Source organism: Macrobrachium rosenbergii, chromosome 48 (assembly GCF_040412425.1).
Source record: "Macrobrachium rosenbergii isolate ZJJX-2024 chromosome 48, ASM4041242v1, whole genome shotgun sequence".
Taxonomy (NCBI): Eukaryota; Metazoa; Arthropoda; class Malacostraca; order Decapoda; family Palaemonidae; genus Macrobrachium; species Macrobrachium rosenbergii.
The window spans coordinates 60,328,697-60,341,702 of NC_089788.1; the positions used below are offsets into that span (position 1 = coordinate 60,328,697).

The following is a 13,006-nucleotide window of genomic DNA, read 5'->3' on the forward strand; positions in this document are numbered from 1 at the left end:
GGGGGGGGAATCATATATAAAAAAAAGTTATCAGACTCCTCATCCATATTCACTGCTGAAGCAACACCCATAGTTGATGCTTTAAATCTTGCATCTGATAGGAAATTTAAATCCACAGTAATATATAGTGACTCAAGGAGGGTTTAAGAAGCCCTAAAGAAGTTTAACCCCTACCCATCCCTTCATTCAAAAGGCTCAGGAATGGCTTTTTTTATCTTTCTGTTCGCCACAAATCAGTAAAGTTTTTTTTTTTTTTTTGGATTCCTGGGCACACTGGTCTAGAAGGGAATGAACTGGCTGATACTAAAGCAAAGGATGCTTCAAGATGTGATTTCTTAACAAATAAGGTACCACATTAGGATATGCGTCCAGTTACCAGACGTTACATTTGTATAAAATGGCAGCAGAGGTGGACTTCCCCCATTTTATCCACAAATAGGAAGTACAGAAATATTAGAAAAAGTATTGATTTTTTGAGTTCAGGTTTTAATCATAACAGATGATTCGAGATCATCCTAACACACCTCAGGATTGGCCATACCCGCTTCACCCATAGCTATAGTTTAGAGAGAGCTAGTGCCCCAGTTTGTGCTCACTGTGGTGGTCAGCTATCTGTTGAGCACATACTGGTGCTCTTTCCTAGATTTAATCGCCTTAGAGCAAAGTATTTATTAGCGGAGAAGATTGTTTTAGAAATTCTAAGTGGTGATGTTGAGGTAGATAGCCTTATGAGTTACCTGAAAGAATATGGTTATTTTAATGAGATATAATTTAGTATATTTATTAAATATTTGTCATTTTTATTTCATATGTCAAGTATATATTGTAAATATAGAATTTTTGTATATATTTTTTATGGTTTTTTTCGAATAAAATATCTTTCTTCATTTTTTACGTTCATATTTCAACACTGAATTTTACTAGTACAGTATGTTATCAGTCACCTTTTCATTATCAATCACAGCATTAATTTGTATATTTCATCTTCTTCACTGCGCTGAATAATTGTGATGGGTTCTGGCGCATGGTCTTCAAGACCTAAATTTCATAATCAATCAATCAACCAAGCCGTTAGGTTCACAGGGCCTTCAATTTCCTTGTAATATCCCTTACTTCCCAATGTGTGTGTGTGTGTGCAAGTATAATGTATATAGTATATGTCTATAATATACAGTAAACCCCCGTGTTCACATTCTCACGATTCGCGGACTCGCATTCGTGGGTTTCTCTGTGGAACATATCTACCCATTATTTGCTGAAAATTCGCCCACTCGCGGTATTTTTCACTAAGAAATATTCACTAATTACTGTATTTTCATATAATTTTCATGAATAAAATGCACTTTTTGTGATGAAACTATTAAAATACTCAGGTATAAGCATTTTTACAGGGTTTTTCTTGTCTTTAAAATATCAAAATGGGCAGTTCTCAGTGTTTTTAGAGGGGTTTTAAGTATTCGTGGATTTTAGCTATTTGCGAGGGGGGGGGTGTTGCAGTACGCATTCCCTACCAATACGGGGGGTTCACTATATGTGTACATGTATTTATATTGCACATATACATATGTGTGTGTATAGGAAATCTGAAAGTTATACATTTCCCAAATACGGAAATGCTTAAGTGAAATGTCCTGTTCACTGCTTTTTAATATTTGTTGAATCAAAATGCTGAGAGTGAAAAGAACTCAAGTTGAACCCCACAAAGGTAGACGCTGCTATTCAAACTTTTTGTGATGAAAGTTATCAGTAACATGTGAACTTTGGCAGACAAAGTGACCTTGTCATATTTTCCTTGAGTATTCTCTGTTGCCTCCTGGATGCGTGTGACAGCCCATCCGCACACTTCTGATACCTTCACAACCCACTGTTCAGATGGGTTCCCTCCTTCAACTCTACACTATACACTTTTATATGTTTTTCGTCAGTGTATCCCTTTCATAATCTGTATGTGAGGAAACACTTTATTTTCGTTATGCCTTTTACATCCTGTGTTCTGTAGTTCACTGGTTTTTGCATGATTATTTTTATAATATGTTATCGGTTAATTATTGTTACTGGAGATACATAGTTTCACAAGAGAGGGAGTTATCATCTAGTTCTGAGCAACTCATTGGGATGAGGATGCTATCCCCATGACTTGAGTATTTTGGCTGCAACTTACAACAGTTGACTAAATCCAGGGTATTATTCATAAAGGGAGTTAAACATAGATATGCACACTTGTGGCTGAACTCTCGATACATTTTTAGTGAAATGAGATTGTCTAATGGTGATAACACCACGACATGAAACTCTCAGTAGCAAGCATGTGTGTTTACTGCAGCCATTTATGTTGACTTCCTCGAAACAAAAGTGGTATTTGTCACTGGAAGTAAAATTAATATTTAAGGCCAGATAAGAAAATTGCCCTTGTAGATGCGCAAGATAAGCAATACTGTATACCTATTTAAGAAAGTAAGCACTTATTATATCTATTTAAGTATTATAACAACCGGATGGTAAACCTATTAAACTCTTCATACGACTTACAAGGTCATAATGCAAGGAAAATAAGTAATGTTAACACACAAACCAGAGAAAGGTATTTGGCCTTCTGATATTAAATGAGTAATTATAGGATATAGGGCATTAGCAGAGAAATCAGGTCCTTAAATTAGTGCAAAAGCAGGAGTGTCAAAGTGGGCACCAGCATCTCCCACATAAGAGAAGTAGATAGTAAAAGTATACAATATATAGCCTACAAATATTTGAGGGGTCATAACTATGTATATACATGTATTTAATATATAATATTGTAAATATAAGTATGTAAATATATATAGTAAATATATATACTTATATGTATTTATATATGTATAGAATATGCCAGTGTATATAATATAATAATTATATATATATATATATATATATATATATATATATATATATATATATATATATATATATATATATATATATATATATGTGTGTGTGTGTGTGTGTGTGTGTGTGTGTGTGTTAATGACCCTATCCCCAGGTCAAATAGGGTCATATTCTGTTGATGTATCTGTTTTAAGAACAGATTCAATCATCTTACTTTCCTAAGAATCTGGTAGCGGTGGCCCATCCTTGGGTCATCAAATTCCTTCACCCTTGTCGACTCCTCTCACTGAACCTATCCCTAAAGTCCTACAGGAATTAAACACTGACATACAAAACTAGACTTTATTTGCAAATTTAACAAAAAAACCACAGTCATGAAATGGAGTGAATTCCACCCCCTATAAATGGAAATCGTCACTAAAGGAAATTCTGATTCACAAACATTCAGATTCATGGTTCTAGACCGACCAATACTATTGACTAACACCTTGGTCATTAAACAAAGTAAAAAGGTCATAATTACCATAGACCACAATAAATGTCATATAGTATGTAAAAGAATAAACACCACTTCCAAAATATTCTTCCTCACAGGACAAACCCAGAATTCCTGTTAAATGATACATATCATATATTAAAACCTGAAATGGTGTTACAAGACATCTGTATTCAAAACAGAAAAATGTACAATGCAGAACAAGATGGGAAAATGCATAATGGGGAGACAGAGGAATTTTACTGCAGCACAACTGGATATTTCCACATAATGTCTGGAATAGATATAAGTGTTCCTGAGTTATGATACTCACTTCTATGGCAACAAATAACAGATTTTCCAGTGGCGGTCCTTCAACACTGTATCACTAACAAATCGGACCCAGTCACAAAATGAAGTCCCCCTCTGAGCGTCTATTCCTCTGATAATATACCATTAGAGAGTGCCACACACATCACACTCACACTGTCTCCATGCACTTGAATCCTGATCATGGTCAGGAAAGCACAATGCATGTGTCAGATACCTCGCTGTATCTAACTGTGTAAACCTTCAACGTCGACACAAATGCACCTGTGGCGGATGTGCTTCTGACAGGCCAGCACATAGTTTGCCACATATGTAATATATACAGGGTGTTTCGAAATTAGAGACCCCCCCCCTCTACAGCATAAACTAAAATTGATATGAACAAAAACGAAAGTAATTCAGAACAGGTATTTATTTAAGTTTCTCTCTAAGTATTTAATACTTTGTGTGGCCTCCATCTGCCTGTACCACAGCCTGCATTCTTGAGGGGTATGATTTCAGCAAATCGCAAAAAAGCTGAGGCTCAAACTCCATTTCCCTGAGCACTTCGGTCACCTCTCTTCGTAGGTCGTCGAGGCTTGGTATACCATCATAGTTCACTGTGCATCTTTCAACACGATCCTTTAAGATACTACCAATGTTTTCACACACATTAAGGTCAGGGGAGCTACCTGGAAATTCACTTGACGTGAAGAAATCAATACCACTGTTTCGAAGCAGCTACTGTGTCTGAAGAGCCTTGAAACATGGTGCCCTATCATGTAAAAATGTGACTTCTTCAACAGATAATACATTTTCAGGATCTTTGAGGAAAGGAAATACTCCACCAGTAAGCACAGTTTCTCTGAAGTATTCGCCATTCCATGACTGTCCTTTTTCTTTGATGATCCACATTAACTGTTTGGCTGTGAAACAGAAAAATTCCCAAACATTCAGGAAATTTCACAACTTAGCGATAGCACACGTCATCGCTGATATCATCCAACCTTGCAGCTGAAATGATGTCATTTTTATGATTTGGCTTGCTGACTGTGTAAATGAAGAATTCATCTGATGCAGCAACATGGAGAAAGTCAGCTTCATCCCAGTCTTCAAGAAATGAACCACAAAACCATGCATGGTCTTCTCTCTGTTGCTGAGTGATGTTGGGCTTGCTGATAACATGAAATGGCTTGATACCAGATTTTTTCAACTCACAATATTCAGCACTATAACTTCTCTTCTTTCCCCTTTTTGTTTCTAGTTCAAGCGCCAATTTATGTAAAGACTTTCTTGGCCTACCCACTGCCTCAGCTATGATGTCTTTTGACTCCTGAGAAAGGACTTCAGGCCTTCCAAGATTCTCACTCTTTTGGCGATGACAGTCATATAGATTTTTGTTCCAGTTTCCTTTAACAAAGGATTCATCTCTTTTAATGTATTTAGCTATCCAGGAACGTGAAATGAAGGATGCGCCAGCATCCCTGGACTCTCTGAAAGTTATAGCCCGGATTCGGTCAATCCATCTGATTTCTTCCGAGTCGTTAGCCATGGCTGTATCTAACTCCGTCACTCTGGCTTATTCCAGAAGCATCAGTATGTAAGAAACTGTTTAACAAAAAGGACTGCACTGAAGAAGAGATTAGGGGAAAATTCTTAGAGCACGGTGTTACCCATGCTAATTTTACAAAGATCTATACAGATGGATCAAAGTCAGATAGTGGTGTTGGTTGTGCTGTTATCCTTGGTGATGAAGCGTACACATCTAAATTACCTTACTCTATATCAATATTTACTGCCGAGTTGACAGCCTTAGTCTCTGCCCTAGATTTAGTTTTTCAAAGTAGTGACTCTAGTTTTGTCATATTTTCAGACTCTAGAAACACCTTAGAAGCTATTAAAAAATTTAATAGCTTTCATCCATTAATTCAAAAAGTTCAGGAGTGGCTTTTTCGTATCTATTGTCAGCGTAAATCAGTCTCTCAGTTGGGTCCCTTCTCATGTGGGGATTCACGGTAACGAGATGGCAGACAGGGAAGCGAAAACTGCTAGTATTTTATCAGACACCTCTTCCAGAAAAGTGCCTCATACAGACCTAAAAGGTCCTATTAGATCTTACGTTTTAAGTAAATGGCAAGAAAGGTGGACTTCTCTTCTTGCCAGTACAGTAATAAGAAATATATAGAAATATTAGGGATAATATACTACCGTGGTCTTCGTCGTTCCAACTTGACAGATGAACAGAGGTTATTTTAATCAGATTAAGGATTGGGCACACTCGTTTAACACATCAGTTTATTTTAGAAGGAAGCAGCCCTCCAGAGTGTGCTTACTGTGACGAGACACTAACAGTGGAGCACATTCTGGTGGTCTACCCCAGATATTTTAACCAAAGAGAAACATATCTTCATGAACTCAGAACCTAATCATAATTTATTCTCCCTTCATTATGACGCTGAATGGTCTTCTTGGCCCCAGTGCCTGGGCTTTTGCCCTAAGTATCATACATCCATCCATCAGTCTGAAAATACAAGATATGTAAAATGAGAAATAGCTTAATAGAAACTTAAAATAATGTACTTGGAGATAGGCTATAGCAGAAAACTTCATAACTTTCCATTTGTTGTTTTGGGGGGGGGCCTCTAATTTCGAAACCCTGTATATTTGTATATATACATATATATAGTGAGTTTGTGTACATACACATATATATTTATATATATAAAAAAATTCTATCTATATATATATATATATATATATATATATATATATATATATATATATAAATTCTATCACACCGTGATTTATATACAATCATGAAGCTTCAGATGTTGTTTAATACCTAATTCACGCTACTTGGGGAATATCCCCGATGGGGAATTATCACCGATGGGGAATTATCACCGAAGGGAATTTTATAAGTGATAAATGGATGGGTACCTGGGGATATTCCCGAAGTAGTGGGAAATGGATATTAACATTCTTCAGCTTCATGATTATAATTTATATATATATATATATATATATATATATATATATATATATATATATATATATATATATATAAAGTATATATATATTTATATATATATATGTATATATATATATATATATATATATATATATATATATATATATATATATATATGTATATAAAATATAATATATATATATATATATATATATATATATATATATATATATATATATATATATTTTATAATCATAAAGCTGAAATATGTTGTTTAATATCCAATTCACGCTACTTTAGGAATATCCCCTGTGTGTATATCTACTCAGTACTGTACGTCGTTACCTAAAGAAGCAGAATGTACGTCTCTGAAAGCTTTTAGTATTTTGTAAATTAAAGAATCTAGAACCTAAACCATCCCGTCTTATTGAAGCCTAATACGAGTAATTTGGATATATATGCATAATGAAGTTCTTTTGCTACATTTTGTTTATATATATATATGTGTGTGTGTGTTGTATGTATGTATATATACTGTATATTTGAGCGAATATTTGTATGAAGGTGTACTTTTAAATCTCAAATTCTACGAGATTGGTTTCAAAGTGGGTAAACTTTTGAACAAGAAAATTATTGCCTAATTCACCAATCTCTTCAGAATTGTGGCTTCCACTCTGATACACCGCTTTTATTTATTTATTTATTTTATTTTCTTATTTACTCTAGCATTTCTTCTTTCTCCTGTATTCCTTAAAATTTATAATTTTAACTTTATAGAAGAGAATGTTGAAATTGGGCCAAGCAGCCGCTTCATTGTAGTCGTCATAATTTAATAATAATATTAACAATAATAATAATAATAATAATAAATCGTCTCATGGAAGTAATATGTGCACTCTCTCATGAAATATTTTAAACACGTGTGTACCAGACCTTGCAATGTGGTTTTACTCAAGTTTTCCTCAGAGGAGCACATGTATGTATATGTATATTATATATATATATATATATATATATATATATATATATATATATATATATATATATATATATATATATATATATATATATATATATATATATATATAAATATAGTATATATATATAATATATATATTCCATATATATATATAATATATAATAATATATATATATATATATATATATATATTTATACATAAATCAGTGAAAACAATAAAGATAGTTCCAGCAAATGTATTTTTACATAAAGTAAGGAAGCTAAATGTAAAATTGGGGAAGGTAAATTATTTTACTAAGGTAAATTGAAGATGAAAGAAATTATGAAGCAACAAATTGAACAAAAACTAAAGCACCAAAACTTATGAGCCACACACAATGCATATACACCTGAACTTAGGACCGGATCGTAGTTGAAATAATTTTTTTGGGCGTATGCGATCTTCACTAATAAATGCATTGCATGTGTTTTTTATGAGTTTTTTTTAATGGCATAGTAGGTATAGAATGATATAAGTCTGAACAATAAAAGACACCATAAATATACAAAGAAAGGTATATATATGTATTATATATATATATATATATATATATATATATATATTATATATATATTATATATATATATATATATATATATATATATATATATATATATATATATATATATATATATAGTATATATATATATATATATATATATATATATATATATATATATATATATATATATATATATATATATATATATATATATATATATATATATGAAATTTAAGCATTTTACCATTTTTATTTTCTAGGCAGGAATGTGGGCGATGTGGCACTGTGTACGCTTCACACCAGTACCTTTTGCATCACCTCAAGTATTGTCGGCGGAAATTTATGCAGGAGTATCCAAATGGAAAGGAAAATTTGTATTTAAAGACGAGTAAAGTGCCTCAGTGTACAGACCTTATTTTAGATGGAAAATTTGAAGATGGTATCTTTCAGTCTTCTTTGTCCTGTGACTGTATGTCATGCAGTGATGAAAATTTAAGTGCACTTAAATGCAAAGAAAGCGTTGCTTCTGTGTTGATTCTTCAAGGGATAGAAAATATCTCAGTTAATTTTAACTCTGAATTTAAGGACTCAAATAACTATGGACAAATATTCCTAGAACAAAAGAATTTTGAGAAGAGTTTGGGTACTGATGACATCAAGAAGATAACTGAAAAGTCTTTAGGCCATATGGGGAAAAAGCCTTTGGAGGGTAAAGAAACTGGGCAAAGATTTTCTGAGAATGGTAGTTTGAAAACGCACATGAGAATCCATACAGGTGAAAAGCCTTTCGAGTGTAAAGATTGTGGCCAAAGATTTTCTCTGAATGGTAGTTTGAAAATTCACATGAGAATCCATACAGTTGAAAAGCCTTTCGAGTGTAAAGATTGTGGCCAAAGATTTTCTGAGAATGGTAATTTGAAAAGGCTCATGAGAATCCATAGAGGTGAAAAGCCTTTCGAGTTTAAATATTGTGGCCAAAGATTTTCTGAGAATGGTGATTTGAAAAGGCACATGAGAATCCACAGAGGTGAAAAGCCTTTCGAGTGTAAAGATTGTGGCCAAAGATTTTCTCAGAATGGTGATTTGAAAAGGCACATGAGAATCCATACAGGTGAAAAGCCTTTCGAGTGTAAAGATTGTGGCCAAAGATTTTCTCAGAATGGTAGTTTGAAAAGGCACATGAGAATCCATGCAGGTGAAAAGCCTTTCGAGTGTAAAGATTGTGGCCAAAGATTTTCTGTGAATGGTAATTTGAAAACGCACATGAGAATCCATACAGGTGAAAAAGCCTTTCAGTGTAAAGATTGTGGCCAAAGATTTTCTCGGAATGTGATTTGAAAGATGAGAATCCATACAGGTGAAAAGCCTTTCGAAAAGATTTTCTGATTTTCTCAGAATGGTAATTTGAAAAGGCACATGAGAATCCATACAGGTGGAAAAGCCTTTCAGTGTAAAGATTGTGGCCAAAGATTTTCTGAGAATGGTAATTTGAAAACGCACATGAGAATCCATACAGGTGAAAAGCCTTTCGAGTGTAAAGATTGTGGCCAAAGATTTTCTCAGAATGGTCATTTGAAAACGATTGAGGTGAAAAGCAAAGATTTTCTCGGAATGGTAATTTGAAAAGGCACATGAGAATCCATATAGGTGAAAAGCCTTTCGAGTGTAAAGATTGTGGCCAAAGATTTTCTGAGAATGGTAATTTGAAAACGCACATGAAATCCATACAGGTGAAAAGCCTTTCGAGTGTAAAGATTGTGGCCAAAGATTTTCTCGAATGGTCATTTGAAACAGAGAATCCATTGAGGTGAAAAGCCTTTCGAGTGTAAAGATTGTGGCCAAAGATTTTCTGAGAATGGTAATTTGAAAAGGCACATGAGAATCCATACAGGTGAAAAGCCTTTCGAGTGTAAAGATTGTGGCCAAAGATTTTCTCAGAATGGTGATTTGAAAACGCACATGAGAATCCATACAGGTGAAAAGCCTTTCGAGTGTAAAGATTGTGGCCAAAGATTTTCTCAGAATGGTAATTTGAAAACGCACATGAGAATCCATTGAGGTGGAAAAGCCTTTCGAGTGTAAAGATTGTGGCCAAAGATTTTCTGAGAATGGTAATTTGAAAACGCACATGAGAATCCATACAGGTGAAAAGCCTTTCGAGTGTAAAGATTGTGGCCAAAATTTTCTCTCATTTGAAAACGCACATGAGAATCCATTGAGGTGTAAAAGATTGTGGCCAAAGATTTTCTGAGAATGGTAATTTGAAAAGGCACATGAGAATCCATATAGGTGAAAAGCCTTTCGAGTGTAAAGATTGTGGCCAAAGATTTTCTTTGAATGGTAATTTGAAAAAGCATATGAGAATCCATACAGGAGAAAACATTGAGAGTAAAGGTTTTCTTAGTGGTGATTTGAAATAAATTTTAAGACAAAATACTTGTGGAATAACTTATTGAAATTACTTGGTTGAATTAACGGTGAAATGGCTTATGAAGATGATTAGTAACTTTTTTTTTCTTTGTTATAAGCTTTAATCTGAATATAAGTAAGATTCTTTGAATATTGAAAGTGTCAGTTAAAGATGTAGTTAACACCGTATTATCAGTTGAAATTTCAGTTTGTTCATTAATTAATGACAGCTCTTTCAATAGAATAAAATTCATCAAAAGAATAGGTTAGTATCAATTCTTTGTGTATTTTAAGTGTTTTTCAAAAGGAGATTTTAATTTAGTTATTTTGACGGAGTGTGTGACGAGGAAACGTAATTGTGAGTATTTCTTACGAAAATGGTGTAAAATGTAATGCTGTATGGCAAATTGTGGAGACATTAATGACAGAGGTGCAACGTTATCTTTACCAACTTGAATGTAGGATGTTATTTAGTGTAGACTTGTTTAATTATTTATTCAACACGAGGAAATATTTGACATTATTCATTTTTTGAGCTGTAATTGAACATTTCTTGAAACAAAACAAAAAATTAATAATAATTTGAAGCTCTTACATGTTGATATTCGGATCCTATGCTGTATTCATTGGAAAGATCCATTGATGATAAGAATCACAGTGGGTAAGGTATATCCCGTAATGGGTTTCGTTGCTTCTTTTGGAATTTCTTTGATAAATATATGATTGTTGTAGAATTCCATTTCTGTGTTAAACGGTATTGTGTTTATATATTAGTTTGATGTTCGTTGACGTAAATAAGAGAGAATAAGAATTATGATGTGGAACAATCGACAGCTGTCTCTCCGTGGTATTGTATGACATAATGTCTTAGTGAAATCATTATATATTGCATCTCTCTCTCTCTCTCTCTCTCTCTCTCTCTCTCTCTCTCTCTCTCTCTCTCTCTCTCAATACATAAGTATTATTTGTGTTTTTCATAGAAAGCTGCATTCCTCTTATTCACCAGTAGTTTGGTAACTTTCTTAAATACAAGAATTCCTTGGCTCTGTAGATCTAAAAAGAAAGAAAAGCTCAGTGAAAATTTGTTATAATTTTGGAACTTAAGTGGTTTTTAAAAAGCACATAGAAATAAAAGAGAGAGAGGGAGAGAGAATAAAAGATACATGGTCAGACTCGACGAGTAAAGTCTGATCGAGTGATGGTTTTGTGATTTGTTTTGGGGGAATGACATTCTTGTAAAATTATCTGCAGTATCTATTTATACTCCTTAAAATTCGACTTTATAGGTTTCATGCATGATTCTGTAGGCTATGTGGTTTTATTGTGTTGTGAATATGGTGCAGAGCTGTATTTTCTTAGGGTTTTTTTTTTTTTTTTTTTTTTTTTTGACGTGACTGAACAATGTTCAGTCTTCAGGAAAAATTCTTTGTTTATTAATTTTCACCATAAGAAGACTGTAATGTATTTTCAAAGCAAAATTCATAGTTGGATATTTATCAGATTAAATAATGGTGATGAAATTGTCAGGTTTTTCATTTTGAATTGGTTTATTAAGAAGTCAGTGAATTCCTCACAAACAAATTTAGTGTCTTGTAAACAATGGAAAGTTTTAAAGATGGCAGCGATGTACTGAAATAACTATATGACCTCCACTGTGTGGGTTATATGAAAGGATTATAGATGTGTAGCTCTCCAAAATGATCATGTATAGGATTTCAACCAATTTTGTGACAATAATCCAAATAGTAATATACTGTAATTTATGTTGATCCTAAATTGTCAAAATTGAATAGTCACCACGTCTTCAGAAAAAAGAAAGAAAAAAAATATGGAAGCAGCTGAAACACTACACCATGCTCCTCCTTAAATGAGCTACTGTATCCTCATGCTGCCCGTGTTGGTGGGGAATACGTTTGATCATTGATCAGTTATTTATTAGCTTAAAGACATAATTTGAATGGTAGTGATGTCTTGAAGTGTAGCACATCACAAATAAAATCCAACATCAGTCCATATTGGTCATAGTGACCAGTGAATGTTTTCTGGTGTTAATTTATTACAATGTCAGAATTTTTGCCAAAAACCTGAGTTATCACAGAAATCAGAATGTCGAACCTCGTCAAATCATGCTATAATATTGTTGATGCAGTAAACATTATATTTGAATCTTATATGAAAGCATTTGGAAAATGAAACCATAGCTATCGGTGAAGAAGTTCATTTAAGTATATCAGGGTGATTTAGTTTCCAAGTATACAGGGCAGTATGTAGGCCATGAACGAAAGTTTATCCTGCTTTTTTAATGTTTATTATATGAACGCCTTCCCATATTGTAGAACATAAGTCTGAAGTCCACTTTCATCCTTGCTATTAAAGTTTAGTTTCTTTCATTCAAAGAAACTTTTGCAGCGGAATTGACTTTATTCAGATTGAATAAAGCACTGCAGGTATTGAGTCAG

General features: G+C 33.4%; 1 pseudogene; it reads left to right on the forward strand.

The window, feature by feature from the left end:
• The window catches only part of LOC136831444 (zinc finger protein 624-like), a 378,392-nt pseudogene extending 367,702 nt beyond the window's left edge, over positions 1 to 10,690 (forward strand).
• Positions 10,691 to 13,006: the final 2,316 nt, after the last annotated feature.